The following is a 16,186-nucleotide window of genomic DNA, read 5'->3' on the forward strand; positions in this document are numbered from 1 at the left end:
CCATCCCGTGCGGTATTTTTAGCCGCTGACCCAGTTCCCCCGCTCGGCTACCTGCGCCTCTCTCACCGCCCGGCCGGGCGCCCCCGCCGACAAACGCACCGCCCAGGGCCGGGCCGGGCCGGCCAGGTGAGGGGGGCTGCTGCGGGGCAGGTGCGCCCGGAGCACGGCGGCGCCGTCTCGCACGGGACGGCCGGAGGGGGCGCGGGGCTGCTGAAGGGGCGCAGCCCGGGGCGGGACAGCCACGAACGCCGAGCCGGCGGCGCTGGCGAGGAGCGGGCGGGCTGGTGCGGGCGCGGCGCTGCCGGGGCCTCCGCGGGGGCGGAGGGGAGGCGGTGCCGGCGGCGAGAGCGGCCGCGGCGCAGTTTTCTGCAGCGGCGCCGATCTACAAGTGAGGGGTACTGTGTGCGTGCCGCCGTAAGTGCTGACTTGCTGTCTTTTACAGAAGTGTGAGTACTCCCCTTTCTTCCCTTCCTTTTCTTTCTCTCCTCGCTCTCTCAGCGAGCGCTCCCCAGGGTGGCCGGATAACGGGGCACGGGAGCGGAGCGCGGCTGCGGCTGCCCGGGGGAAGCGGTCACTGCCGCCGCTCCGTCCTGCTCCAGCCTTCTCTCCTCCTGTGCTCTTGGGCGATTGCCGCCCGCCGCGTTCCCGCGGCCCCGGCGAGGTGAGGCTGAGCCGCGGCCTCGGGGCGCAGCGCAGGTGCGGCGGCAGCGGGGCCCGCCCCGAGGGGCCTTTCCCCTTCGCTGAGGGGTCACAGCCTCGGCGGGCCCGAGTTGGGTGTTCGGAGTTTTCCATATTGAGAGATACGGAAATTGTATATTGCAGTATGTCGCAGTTGTTTGGTTTTTCTTTTTTTTTTCCTTTTCTATCTGGATGAACAGTGACACTGTGTTTGATATGTGTAAAATGTGCTACAGCTCGCTCTCGTGCACCCGGAGTGCTTTCGTCCTGCACTATGAGACGAACTCTCCTGAGATTTTTAAAGGAGTATTTTTAATGCTCGCTCCTCTGCTTGCTGCTATTTATACCACGCAAGGTTGGCAAGGAGAGGAGAGCTAGAGTTCGGAAAGGACATTGAGCTTTAACTTGATACCATTGTTCCAAGGCGGGAAAGTGCAGGTATTTAAAATAAAGCAAAACAAAGAAATGCCCTGAAAACAACCCCGTGAAAACACCCTACCTCTCTGTTTTTCTACTGCATTATTCAAGCAGAGAACTGAGCATCCCTTTCTGGTTAGGGTATGTAGGTGATGTTCTGCCACGGGGTCTAAGCCTGGACTTTGGTTTTATTATTTGTTTGCATTTTGCTTGTCATGTGATGGACAGTCCAGCTGGTTAAACCCCACACCGGGGGATTATCTGAAAGATGAAGTCTCACACTGGCAGATGTATGACTTTCACTTAGGTAAGAGAAATCATTACTGGTCACTGTCTATGCATTGTAAGATAGAGTAGCTATAATGTAAAATATTGTTAACACTAAGTCTGAAAAATTGGATGATACCTATGCTGTTGAATATATATTAATGGGTAAACAATTTCTTTCTTCTTTTTCTGAATTAATTCTGTACACAGCAACACCTCTCTCTAAAGTCAGGAGAGATAGAAGTTTTTCATACAGTGAAACTTTAATTTCGGGAATAGAAAAGCTTTAACCATCATCGTTTATATCACTAAGATTTTCTGAGTGGATAGTGATAACTAATATGGATTGCTAAATGAGATTGGTATTAAGAATTGTGTATTCCTCGTGACATGCACCGTGCTCTGGTGGAACTGCAGAGCAGCATTGCAGCGGCTGGCTCGCGTGACTGCACACCAGCCACTGGGGCTGGCTTAGTTCTCCTAGTGCTAATTATCCTGGGTGAGCAATGGATTGCATTTGACTGTGTTTTTATGGAGTAATTGCATGTGTGGTAACAAGGCTCTGCTAAAAATTCATATAGTCCCTTTTAAAATATTGCAAAGCTTTGACTTCTGGCTGAGATCAGTCTGCTTCGGAACTGTGGCTGAAACAGTGATCATGATCTGGTAAATCTGATACTAAAACTTCACCTTATCTGATTTCCTGTTCAGAGTTAGCATGATTCTGTCAAGATGCCATAAGTTGAAAATATTTGAACAAATGTTTAATTTTTAGTAGCTAACCCCTTAATTTGGTTTCATGATATTTTTGAGCAGTTGTGATCCATAAATAGGAAACCTTCCTGCCAGATGCATAATTGTTCCTTATTCTCATGTGTTTTACTTACACCTGAAATCAGTATCTGAGTACTGACTAACTGCAACAGTGCAGTGTCAAGGCCTTCAAAAGTCAAGATTTGACAGAGTAATGACACTCTAAATGCATTTGGTGCTTCTAACTCTTGCATTTTGTGGTTTCAAACTTTTGTCTGTAGGCATGTATGTTAGAAGTGGTCTTTTTTTTTTAGGCAGAGCCAAGGTTCTTGTACAAAAATGTCAACTCTAAGGAGGCTTTTTTTTAATCTTTTAGGATTTACTATTGAGTTGAGATTTAACATGTCGGGTAGCTAATGGTCTCAACAATCTAGCAAAATAATTGCTAAGATTTGTAATAGGAACTGTGGAATGCAGATTAACTAGCTGATAGTGCAGGACTGATTTTTTTTTTTTTTATCTGCGGAAATAAAGATGCACTTACATTTTTATACATATATATGTGCACTGTACATGTATAAATGTATATGTTTTGTGTAGAAATACAGCATATTACATATTCATATAAGATGTGACAGTGCACCACTGCTGTAATTTGATTGTTTGATGATGAGAGATCAGATTATGTGGTCAGAAGTGCCACATGTGGTATGTATGATTCAACAGAAGCTGCTGAAGTGATTGCCTGTCCTAAGTCCCTATTTCTCTTCAAGTCATTGTGTTCTATTCGTTCAGTTTCATGAAGTATCCTGATTTACTCTTTTATTGGGAAAATCAAGCATTTTTAGTTGCCTTTATCCCTTTAATATGGAAGATTACCTGGTGAGTTTGTGAAATGCTCATTCTATGGAGTAGTTTGGAGTTAAAGCTGGGAAAGTTAATGCTCTTTATTCTGCTTGTTGGCAAGAATCAGTGCTTCTTCAGTGTTTGTGCTGTGGAACTGGCTGTTGTACAGTTTGCTCTATGCAAACACTGAAGTGAGAATGATAACAGCCTACTTCTTTTTAAGGGAGTGCTTGCACTGTGGAGTTTTTTGCTTTTCCTGATGTACGTATGAAGATGATTTTAGACTCAATAGTTGCTCTCATGGAGGCACGGGAAGAATTGTTTTCTACTTTCCTATTTTCTCTGTTGTTGCAGTTGATTCCACAGAGTATGCTATGCATAGGTATGCTTTATTATCTGACAAGAAAGTTAGTTCTAGTTGATAATTTTGTGTCTTTCAAGTAAAAAAATAATATTAAGAGTCGTAATTTTCTACATGAGTGGACTTTTTCAGTGCCAAAAAGTTATGTCAGTGGGAAATTTCCTTTTTCCCATCTCTAGCACCTAAATTAATTTCAGTTTTATTTCATGGACTTCTCCTTCCCTTGCATGAATTGCATTAATCCTTTTACACTAAGTTACTGCTACACTCAAACTGCTTTAGTTACTACTCCGTTTAGTTTTTTCATCAGGAAAACCTGCAGCTGCTCTTAATGGATGACTTTGATGTGACCTGTGAATTGCCCACTTGTATTGACTCCCCATTGTCTGTTGTCATTCTCTTTAGATGGTTCTCTTAATGTCTGTCATTTTGTTTGGCTTTGCCATAGAATTTATTTGAGCCCCTCGAACTTGGCTAAGTTGCCAGTGTGCTCTCAGCAATGTTCAAATACTTAAAAATTTCACAATTTTTTTTCTTTTGCAGTCTTAGATAACTATGTTAAAAAATTAAAACTAGCTTATTTTTGCATTTAATATAAATGTGGATTTAAAGATTGTAATATGGTAATTATGCAGGAAAACGAAACTAGTGCACTTAAGGCACTGGGAGTTGAGATATTGTAAGCCACACTGGGGTTTGATGAACTAGTTCTAGTGCAGACCCCTGTGAGTGTGCACACAGAGGCTGTCTGTGTGCTCAGAGTGACATTGGGCATCAGCTGTACAGCAGAATCCCTGAGGTGGGGTACAACAGTTGGCATGTGTGTGTACCAGCACTTCATTCTAGTGGCTGGTGTTCCTAGTATCACTAATATCTTTTACTCCGTACTCTCTGTACTGTGTCTAGCAGGACGAAATAGGACAAGCTTTCTTCCCGAGTCAGTTTCCTCTGTGTTTGCTCCATTCATGTCAGTGAAGAAATGGACAAGCCTTCTTCAAGCAAAACCAGAGTATTGAAGCAGGAATTGCTATTACTATAAAAAATATGGTTGTAGATACATTATATGTTTTTATTTCCCCTGATCTCCTGTCAATGTATAAGATCCATATAGTGTATTCTGGGCTTGTTAGTTTAGTGTGATAGCATTAGCTGACACCAGTGAGGTCTGGGTGGAGTGATTTGTGAAACGGTGTTCCTTTTCTCTTTCTGAGATCACTGTAAACCTATGGGACTGGCCAAAAAAGAAATTATTAACATCTCTGGGCTCCTGAAAGAGTGTGATTGTACTCTTGGATGAGTGTGAGTAGTTGGTGCTGCAAGTGTTAGAGGCTGCTTTTTTCCTCCATTCATCCCCTGTTGGAGTTGTAGCTGAGGCTGCTGTCTTGTCATGACTCTGGTGTTGAATTGCAGCAGACTGAATAATCTTGATTGAAGAATTTAAAAAGTAGGAGGATTTTGCTGCACCATCATTTCAGGAGGGTTTGGGAACTAAGGATCTGTATGCCATTGGGCAGTCTGAGTGCATTGTGGTAAAGATTATGGGCTGATGAATAAACTACTGTTAAACAAGAAAGACCATGACTTGTCCATTAAATATGGTTTGTGTGCCCATTCTCCTAATTAACGTGGATCTGCCTTTCCTGTTTTACTTGGTGCTTTACCTGTATGCTTCTAGTGAGTCAAATATGATTACTCTTACCTGAGGATGCTAAAGGTAAGATCCTTGGACTGATTCAAGACCATGGTGTGAGACCATTTTTTAATTGGAGATATAAATGGAAGATGCTGCTGGCTTATGCACAGCACACATCCTGTTAATGCACAGTCTACAAGAATCATCAGTTCTTGGACAGTCTGAGTTACTTGCTCTTAGTGTCTGATTCAAATGTTCTCGTGACAGCGAATTTTTTTTTTTTTTGCTATGATTATTAGAGGTATTTGAAATACCAGTGATGTGACTTTAAAAAGGAAGTCGGGAAGTACTTTCATAATATTTTCCTCAGGTTTGTATTTTTCTTTAAAAAATGCTTTAATTTACAGAATTACAGTTTGCCTGAGAAGTGCCTTTTTCTAACAGAAAAGGCACTTTTCTAAGTGCCTTTTCTAAGTGCCTTTTCAGACATGGCAGAGTGCAGCTGAGTCTTGCAAATCTGTAGCTGGAGGTTCTGTGACCTGTTTTGGGTAATCTAGCAAATAACATCATTTAAGCAAAGAAATAACTTGAACTAGGATGGTTGGTGAGCCATTTACAGGATTATAGGCAAGTGTTGTTATAGAAGTTAGTTGGCAATTGTACCTGCTTTTGGTACTGAACTCTTTTCAGATGAAACACTGAGACCTTCAAGGAAATTGATGTAAGGTGAGCTGTTGGTGGCCCTTTCCTCTGAAATTACATTGATCAGGTGATTAATCCTGTCCCTGAGCAGGACCATAGCTCTTTATTGCAGCTCTGAGTTGCAAGAAGATTATAGTGCTGCAGTTTTCTGAATGCTGCCTCTTGCTGTAAGAAATTCTCATATGCTCCTCTGTGAGCCTGTCATTTCACCCAGTTCTATGAAGTTTTGATGTGTCAGATGTCCTTAGCATTTCTTTTAGTTTGAAGGCGGAAAAAGTCTCCAAGTTTTCTGGGTGAAATTAGCATGAAATTTGACTATTTTTAGTGGTTTATTGGTAAATGCTGCATAATTGGAAGACTGCTTAATGGATAGAAATAATAGCTTGATAAAAATTATTCTATAGAAAAGTGACTATATGCAGTGTGGAAAACTGGAAGTCTGTCTTTGCAAGCTTTATTTAAAAGTTTTGGAGTTCTGGTAACGTGTGCTCTGCAATGGTCAGTACAACTTCCACTCTGTGCAACAAAAGCAACAATACACAGCTGTTACTTTCAAACTGGATGTCCAGTTTTAAAGATGTATCAAGGATTGTTTGATTGGAAATTGTCAAAATTGAATCTGCTTTTCAGTCTGAGTTGCTTTTGTTATTTTCTTCTCCTGCTTATCTTACTGCTTTTGATGTCTTGAATTCTGTGTTATTTAATGTCACTTCTCTGTAGTGGCTGTGTTTCATGTGGGTAGTTTTCTATCTTGGCCTTTAAGTTGCTCAGTTAAAAAGACAGTTTGTGGCAAAGTCATTCACCATGAACATTTGGAAGTAACCTGAGTAGGTGTTTATTTTGGGAGATACTGATTGATACAGAAAACAAATATGCAACATGCATCCCAATATTAGGATTATTTTTATCAATCTTAATTCACCATTTAACTTACAAAGAAACATAAAGCTTTAATAGTGTCAGAATGCTGTCCTCTTGAATCTTTGTGATGTTCTTTTGGGAAAGAAACTGAAGAATAGCTTGAAATTTCGTTTGAAAGGCTTTTAACACTCCTCTCTGACACAGGTAGTGCTTTTTGGACTGTCATGTCATCTGCAATGATGTCACCTGGAGATTAAACTCTTCTGGTATTCCGTTGATGGAGTTTTACCACTTGCAAAGCATGAACTCCCCTAACATCTTGATTACTAGGCTTTATTTAAACATTTGTTAAACCTTCTGCAGATTTGCATTGGTTTGGTCCATACTTAAATTGTGCTCTTTGAGGTTAGGAAACTTAAATGTCATAGTTTTCAGAGAATTCATTAAATCAGTGTATGACTTTCCCAGAAACTGGTGAACTCAATGTAATAAAAAATGAACTGTTGCACCTTGATTTGCTGCCCACATTTGTCTGAAAGCTGATGTGTGTTGTTGAAGGAGCTGACAACTAAACATGTTAAAGCTTAAACCCAAAACCCAGCAGAGTGAAAGGATGGGTTATTTGAAGAACTAATTCTTTTAGCAAGGTGCATGCAGTATTAGAGTTGTCACTTTGTGGAATGTAAAAACTAACTTCTGTTAGTGATCATCTGTCTTAATTCCTGGGAGGATACATTTTGCTCAACATTTTGGACTGAAGGAGTAGCTTGTTTAGCTCCTCTCTGAGATTAGCATTGAAACTGTCTTCTCATACTGGTTTTTAGCACAGACATATACCCTGGCTCATTAGAAAATTTTCTGTGGAGACTGGACAACTCTGCTTAGTGTACTTGAGAAAGCCTCCTCTGTTGTCTTTGATGCCATGTTCAGGTTCTCCATGTAAGGCTCAGTGCAGGTTGCTACAGGTGATCCTGTCCTGCTTTTTTGTTGTTTTGGTTTGAGTTTTTTCTGTAAAAGTGGTGGTTGAAACTAGACGGTGCTTTGTCCATCATTGCATGTGGACTTTGTGATTTCCTCTAAGAGGATTGACATCTTTTGGTTTTGCAAATGTGCTCATGTTCAAACCATTACTGAATTATTGTATGTCTCTTTTTGACTCCCCACTTCTTTCTGGTTATTCATTTGAGGAGGAAAAAAAAGAAGAAAAGGAATGCTTATATTGAACTGTTCCTTTCCACTTTTTGGACATTAATCTTTCAGTTCTGTTGTGGACAGGATTATTTCTGACTCCTGGCTGAAGCTCTTAATGGTCATGTGGCTTCTTTGTTGATGCTGTCTAAGCGTGTGAAGCACTGGTGCTGCCTCCCCTGTGCCTGTGTTGAGTTGCAGGACAGCTCACCTTCGATGCTGCTGGTTGCTGGCTGTGTGATGCAGACCATTTCTGATGTACTGGCCTAGCAGTTCCTGGCACTGTAAGCAGGCTCTGTCTCTTGCAGTGTGCTCTCATCTGATGTGTGCCCTGGTTATTGCTTTGCTCCCATCAGTCATCAAGGATCTTAAAACCATTACTCTGTGGCTGGCTGCTATCTAATCTTGGGAAGCCTATTGATTGCTGTTCCACTGTTGCAATCTTACCTAATTGCATGGCTTGTCTGCCAGTTTCACCTCTGCCAGACACCCTCAGTGCTGACTTGACCATTTCATTACATTGTAGATACCTAGAAGGTGCCTACAAAAATTTGCAGAAGCTTGGTGTTTCTTTATGTTAGTTCTATTTCAACAACTCCCTGTTTCAGGTGTGCTCTCTACCAGATGCTTTTAAGTGGGCAGCCTGTGTGGTGATGTATCATCTCAGTAATACTTCAGGTGTAAGTTTGCAGGAGCTGAAGTCTGCTGCAGACTTCCACCAAGGAGAATGTTATTTTGTATGCTTTATTTGCTCCTCATTTAGTGTTCCCAGCCAAACTTATGGAACTTTATTCTTACTCTTACTTATTCTTATTCTTACTTATTCTTATTCTTACTTCTTTCAAGAAGTGTGGAAGGAACATGAACTGTTTTTATTGTCTGTGAAATTTCAGCCTTTTCAGGTCTCTGTTAGCAGCAGCTGCTATCAGCACCCTGAAGGTGCTGGGATAAAATCTGTTGGTATGATTTGTAGTTCATATGTATTATAGCATATGACTTGATTTAATGAATTTGTTGCCAGAATTGTCTGAGAATTATTTTTGTATCACATAGTAGATTACTTACTTACTGTGTATTTTATTTGATGCTTCTTTTGAATTTGAGTGAGTAATTTTATTTGTTCCTGAGTTTCAGGTAATTAAATTTTTGTATCTACAGGTAGATTGCTGGAGTTGTTCCTTTGCAAGCTTTCCTGAAATGAAAGGAATTCCTTGGATATTTTGCTGTTTGAATCCTTACTTGTGTCTCAGTATAGAAGCATCTCAGAGCTACGGATGTTCCCTACAGTGCATCTGTGTTTCCTCTGCTTTGTTCCAATGTCATAAACAATTCATAGGACCTGTTGAGGAATTGTTATAGTTGAGTGTTATGAAACTGAACTGCCTGGGTGTTGTCTCTTGACACATTATTATATTCAGCCAGAACCTTGATGCCAGGAGATAATGAAGGCTGGTTCTGCAGTCAGCATAGGTTGGTGGCCTTGGGCAGTTGGATGCCTTTAGGTGTTTGCACTCTCAGTATCTGCCTGCAAGGACAGCAGAGGCTTGCCAAGCAGCTGGGAAGGTCACCTACTTTAGTGTGTAGTAACAGAATGAATATTCTTGCTCTGCTCTCGTGTAATGGATAGCTTCTGGTTTGGAGTTGTGCAGACCACTGCTTCACCTAAGGATTCTTTGTGCTCTGTAGATCCTTGATATTCTAATAGCAGATAATACAAACCTTGTGAGCTTGGCAGTTTTCTCAGGAGATTGGACATGCTTTTGGACATCCACTTGATTATGTATACTGCTTGTGGTAAAAGCTTGCTTCTACTTTATTGCACAAGCGCACGGATCAAGATATCTGAGCAGTTTCTGTATGTGGTTAGGATTCATCTTTACCTTTCTTTTCTTGCCCTGAGCTTGTTTTTGTGTTTGGGTTTGTGTGCCAAATATTTTGTGTAATAAAGTGTCCCACTGCTCAGCAAGTGGGCTCCCAAGTCAAATACCATAAAGTCAATCTTCTGTGTTATACATTTCTTATAGGTTTCATAATAGCTCTGTTTGGTGTAACTAGTATTTATTCATGCTTCTCTGTTTTAATCAAGCTGCATCTCAATGCTGAAGAAGTTAGTAAGTCTGGCTCCAAATTTCAGCCAGCTTGAGCTGGTAGTTCATTTAGTACCCTAATTGCAAGGTGATAATTGAATAGGAGTTGTCTTCAGTTCCCTACATGCAGAGGCTGTATCATTAGACCTTCTGAAGTCTTGCTAAAAGCTGCCTCTACTGAAAGATGTATTGCAGCTTCAGCTATTACTTGAACAAGAAAAGCATTGAGCATGTTTTTTGTTGTTGTTGTATTGGACCAGTGGCTTCCCTGCTTGCCCAGATGACTATTGGCCAAGTGCTTCAAGCAGAGCTGGTGGTGCATGCCCTGTTAATTGGGGTCTCTGGGTGTTTTTCAGCATTCAGCTTTTTCCACTTGTCCCAGCCTAGTGGCAATCAGAACTGTAATTCTTCCCCTTGGTTCCCAGCTATCTTTATTGCAGTAAGCTGAATTGCTATGCTCACACAGGTCCCAGCACTGTTGTGCTGGTGTGTAAGCCTTACTCTACAACAACATTTAGTCACAAGCACACACATGTGTTAAAAATGCACTTTTTAAGACAAAATAAGATCTGTGGAGCCTTGAAAGAAGCGACTGTAATGTACTCAGAACTGAGAAGAGTGAAGGTGAGAAACCGCAGTGGGAGAGCAGCTCTCCCAGCAGAACATTTGACACTTCAGTGGTGTAGCTTGGCATGTGGGCATGCATCCAGCCTTTACTCTCCTAGGGGTTACCCTCTTGGTAAGGTGGCACCTAAATATAGTAAGCCTGTGTGCTGGGGGTGGTTTTTTGCCCCTGCAATGGGCTATTTTCAGTGTAAAATAAGCAGGAGAGCTTTGTGTTCTACAAGGTTACTCCATCACAAGCTTTCAGATGTTTCTAGTTGTTTAGTTTTCTTATTGAAGGCCATGTAGAAAACGTGTGGAAAACTTTGAGATCAATATTTCTGTTCTCTAATCTGTAATGGGTGCATATCATTGATAAAAAATGTCTGGTTCTGTAGAGGTCATTCCATAGTATTTACGTAAGTTATATTTAGTGCATGTTTTTATCTGATTGGTGTCAGAATAAAGCTGCTGTTACAAACTGCTTACTTATTTATAAACACAGAGAATGCAAGCTTCCCTAGAGGGGCAGCTTAGAATGTTGTTCTTAAAAAAAATGTGAGGGAAGTGGTTTCTAGGAAAAAAAAATCAGTTGCAGTGTGTTCTTGATGGCTGGTTGGTGGTGGTTTTGTTTTGCCAACCAGTGGCTTCATGTAAAAGTATGTTTGTGGTTGTCAAATGTGAATACAGTTAGATGCTGTAAAGAATTGAGTTTCTCAATCTCCAGGACTAATCATAATCAGCAGGTAGCAGAAGGTGGCTTACAACACAGTTGGAAAGTGGTGGACTGGCTCCTTCCCTGAACTTCCTGCAATGACAGTCTTCCCCTCTGTCCCCCCAAACCCCCCCCCCCAAAAAAAAACCCCAGCAAAAACCCACAAAAAACCCCTAAACCCAAAAACATGTAGAAATGCACTATTCATGTATATCCCATCTCTACTTATGAGTGAACACTTGGAACAGTGTACAGCCGGGCAGGTCCTTGAATCTCTAAACTTAATAGCCTTTCAGTGTATGTCTTTTGGTTTCTGTTTTTGTTATAGAGAAGTCTTGGATGGCAAATTCATCTTACTTTGTGCCTCAAAGTAACATTGAATAACTGGATAACCCTACTATATAAAACTATTAAGTGTAACTGTAGCAACCCTGTATTTTTCCATTGGGCAAAAAAGTAGCATTTTTAAACACAGAAGATGAATCTGTAGTATTGAAAAGGGAAAATGTCAAATAACGGGCCCCTGTCCACTCTTCGGAAGAAGTCTGTCATTGAAGTGATTATGAATGCTGTAGTATCTTTTCCATTCTCTTCAGCTCTTCCAGAAATTGCTTTCAGAAAGAGGCAAATGGCCTTTGTACTCAGTGATAATGCCTAGAGAAAAATTTAATCCCTCTGGACTAACGTCTGCCTTTCTACAAACCAGTGACTTTGAGGTTAATGTTTAAATATTTAAATGGATTTGGCATGTTGCCATTTAAGTGGAACAGAATGTGCTTAACCTGAAACTCAAACAGTTCCCTGGGTAGCCAAAAAAATAAATAAATTGCTCAATAGTGCAGCGATCTGATAAATTGAAAGATTATAGTTTAACCCTAACCCTGAACAGGGTTATCCCAAAGGAGGAATATCTGTCTTATTTTTTCTATTTAGTTGAGGGCAATTTTTACGGATGTTATTGGAACTTTTTACAGAAGTTCTTACGCTAAGTGGTAGCACTTATCTGTGGATCAAAGTCCAGTATAAACCAGTTCTAGTGTAAGTTACTGATCTGCATGAAATAATTTTAAACTTGTTGAAATACTGAGTAACTTGCTTAATTTAGATAATTTTATTTTTAGTTCTGTCTTTGGGGTGGAACATAGGGGTTAAACCAAGGTTTGATGAGTATAAAGCTTAGTTTGAGAGTCTTGATACTTACAGATTGAAATGGAAGAAGTTAAAGAAGAAAGGCAAGAGCAAGTTCACCTGGCATTCTTCACATCTCTAGGTCTACCTTAATCCGAAGGGTTACCAGTGCCTGGAAGAGAGGTGGGAGCTTTGGCCTTGAGACTGCATCTCTAATCCAGTCAGATTCTGACCTTAAGTTTACCAAGAACTTTGCTAAAACCATCCCACTCAGGGGAACTTTTCCTGCCTCTTGTGCCAGATGATGCAAACCCAGGTTTTCTGCCAAGTATCCCAAAGATTTTCTTATTTTCTTCACATTCTGCACTGGTGACTGCATGCTGTCTGTAGTTGAGAGAATGAAGCAGTGTTCAAGGCCTGCTAAGGTAAACTGGGCTGGGTGGGGGAGACAATTTTCTTTCCTCATTGTGCTTTCTTGTACAAATCTCATATTCAAGTTAAACAAGTATGTGAATTTTTCATGTATAGATGTGAAACCTCACACTTTGGAACTCTTAATGAAAATAATTATAAATCCCATAACTCCAAGCCTATTAAAGAAGTATTTGAGTTTGAGTTGCAGCAACTTCCCAGACAAACTGGTGTTTTGTTTATCTCTTGATTGTGTGGTATTTGTACTACAGCAGAGAAGTGAAATTGTCTGGGCCAGTGTTAGGTGTTTGCTTGAGCTCATTTTTGCATCCTAGAGAAAGGAATGTTACTGCAAATGTCCAGCACAGAATTTCTACATCGCATACTGTGATGTGATTGATGTGAACCAAAGGGAGGTCCCCTCATAAATGGTTAGGAAATCTGCACAGTACCAAAAAGCATCCTCCACATGAGTGTTACAACTCTAAAACTGGTATGAACTATTTATTCTTCTACATCAGCTATGTCAGTAGTTGGAGACAATTCTATCACAGTTTAATGTATTTGGTCATTTCCTTATAAAGGAAAAAGAAATTTCTACTTAAATGACTGTTTCATCAGCCATTTCAGGAAGGGAGGACAGACAGACTGCTTTTCATAGACCAGCCTCTTCCTGCTGGTGGTTCAGAGGTAAAGGGAAGATCAAGACAAAGAAAAATTTACTTTTGAGTGTTTTATAGATGGATGTAAAAAAGACAATCTGTGTTTCATTCAAGAAATAACACATTAAATACCTCAGCTAGAAAACTTGCAGTAGGAGCTTTTAATATGAAATTTTCAAATCTTACTTCTGAAGAAAGTGCTCTTTTTTACTCCTTGCGTGTTAAATGAGATGGAGGAGAACAATATGTTCAAATTTTCAGCTTAACTCTTAAAAGACTACAGTGATCTGTGCCTGGTGCTGCCATGTGTAGTCAGCTTGCTCCTGCAGCACTCTTTAGCATCCTTAGTCTAGGAAAATTTTTCATTTAGGAAAAGAATCTAGCAGTCAAAAGTGGTAGGCAAGAAATCGGAAAAGCCTGTTCAGGAAAGCACTCAGATTTCAGATTTCATCAGCTGCAAAATATGAATGTATGGGCCAAAGAGAAGATAATTTGGATCTGTTCTGAAGGGGAGAGAAGAAGGGCAGATGGTTGGTGATCACTTTTTTTACAGGGAGATATTTGCGCTGTATTTAAATAGATTGAAAGTATGTTAATCTCCACGAGAGAGACTATTATGGGCAAAATGGGGAGTAATGAAGTAGAAACTTAAGTCCAGAGCTCAGTATTGACTAACCTTAAAGAGCAGCTTTTAAGAAGTCCTTAAAGGCATAATCAAGCCATAACAAGTTCAACTAGGGACCGAGGAAAGCCAGGTAATGATGAGATGAGGCAGGCCTGGCACAGCAGGGGAGGAAGAGCCTGTGTGTGCAAGCTTCCGCTGGTGTTTCTTTTATTTTGGGGCTGGTGTTTGCACGTGGCTGTTAGATGGCTGTGGTTAACATACCCTGCCTTGTCCTTTGTGCCAGCTGAGCAGCAGCAGGATTCACCACCCAGTGATTCTGAATGCAGAATGCTTGTGGTGCTGAGGGTGAGGTTCTTCAGCCTGAGTATCCTCCCAGCCAATAGCTATATACTTACTGCTTTAGTTCCTTCTGATTTCTGCATCTTTGTGTGTTGTTTTGGTTTTTCTCTCAGAGGTCACAGAATCATGGAATGGCCTGGGTTGTAAGGGGCCTAAAGATCATCCACTTCTAACCTCCTTGGCATGAGCAGGGATGTGTTTGATTAGATCAGGTTGCTCAAAGCCTCACCTCAACCTGGCCTTAAACACTTCCAGGGATGAGGCATCCACAACGTCTATGTTCAACCTTTCCAGTGCATCACCACCCTCACAGTAAATAATTTCTTGCTAATGTCTAATCTGAACCTACTGTCTTTCAGTTTGTAACCATTCCCCCTTAGCCTGTCACTACATGCTCTTGTAAATAGTTTCCATATTTCTGGTAGGCTCCTTTCAGGTAATGGCAAGCTGCAATTAGGTCACCCTGAAGTGTCTTTTTCAGGCTGAATAATCCCAGTTCTCTCAGCCTTGATGATTATAACCTGGAGACAACTATTCCTATTCTGCAGGTGGTCAACTCTCTACTTTTCTATTAAATTTCTGACATGGTGTTTTTCTGATGGTTGGTGCAATGAACTGGTAGTCAGTATTTGAGGCTGGGAGGTGGGATCTCAATGACAAGCTGTGTAGTGCTGAAATCTTGGCTCTTCCAGTATCATATTCTTCCATTGGTAATGCTATGGGGCTGTAGTGTGCTGTGTGTTGTTAGATGGGAGAACGAAGCTTGTTGCCATCCACTTCAGTTTTGCAAAGCAGAAAAAAACTTGGATTTGTCAAATTAGTTTGACTCCTTGAAGAACTTAAATGCTAAAAAGCTCATTTTTATAGAGAGGTTGTCATCCAAGAACATGGGATAGCTGAAAGAGTTTTCTTCTTCAAAGAGCAATCATTTTATTCATTTAGCATTTATTGCTTAAAGGATGTCTTAGTAATGTAACAGTTGTCACCTATTTCTCTAAAGGCAAAAGAGTGAGTTGATGCTCTGTGCCTTCTTCCATAATGATGCATTATCAATTCTCACTTATAATTAAAGATAACTGCATGATTTCTTGTAATACTTCTGTATCATCAACTAGATGCACATTATCCACTAGATACCTAAGATTCATAACTTTGTTTCTGAAATATTGGGGGTTGTTGCTTTAAAAAGTGTTTAATTCTGTGATCTTCTAAGAGATTTCAATTGACTCTATTCCTTATATCTTGAAAACTCAGACACTGAACTGAATAAATTAAATGAATGCAGAGAAGGTTCTCATTGGAAAACAAAAATTCCTCTGAAATGTTTAACTCTTCAACTCTAAATCTGTGTACCCAAAAGTAGTGGTTTGTCTGTGTTTAGAAGTGTCAATGAGCACATACCACTCAAATGGCGCAATTTAAATTTGGGATGTGTTGGAGTGAAGTTTAATATAACTATGATAATTCCACATTTAAATTGACTTTCTTAAAATGAAGTTATTTGTTTTTATTACAACTCCTTTGTACCCTGAGGAAAGAAATTTTTTCAGAGAGTGAAAGTAAGTTTAACACTGTTTCACATAACTAATGTATTCTAGTTTTCTTTTTTTTTCTCTTTCCACATTTCCTGCAATGGTGAATTAATTTAGAAACCTCGAGTAAATAGGTTTAGGAGCAAGTTATACACTTCCAGATTAATTCTATGATGTGGTTACATTAATTTAGTAAAGGAAACTCTTCAGTTTTTTGGAAGCACCATTTTCACCTTTACTTGCCTGTAGCAGACAGGAGTTAAGAGACTGCAGTTTATGTCACTTATAAAAGGTGAGGGAGAACTGTTAGTTCCATAATGCAAAAGTGAATAATTGTTTATGTGTTGCAATATGACTTTTCCAAACAACTGTTCTTTT

The 16,186-nt window shown here is 40.4% G+C and overlaps 1 protein-coding gene across 2 annotated transcripts in view; it reads left to right on the forward strand.

The window, feature by feature from the left end:
• Window positions 1–378: 378 nt before the first annotated feature.
• MTUS1 (microtubule associated scaffold protein 1) overlaps window positions 379–16,186 on the forward strand; it is a 116,006-nt gene continuing 100,198 nt past the window's right edge. The window contains exon 1 of one of the 2 annotated variants that reach the window (XM_058802921.1): window positions 379–446. The gene's annotated coding sequence lies outside the window, so the exon portion shown is untranslated. Of the gene's footprint in view, window positions 447–1,751; window positions 1,862–16,186 lie in introns of those variants that run through there. The other variant, XM_058802922.1, reaches the window with a different exon arrangement.

This window comes from Ammospiza caudacuta, chromosome 4 (genome assembly GCF_027887145.1).
Source record: "Ammospiza caudacuta isolate bAmmCau1 chromosome 4, bAmmCau1.pri, whole genome shotgun sequence".
In the NCBI taxonomy this organism is placed as follows: domain Eukaryota; kingdom Metazoa; phylum Chordata; class Aves; order Passeriformes; family Passerellidae; genus Ammospiza; species Ammospiza caudacuta.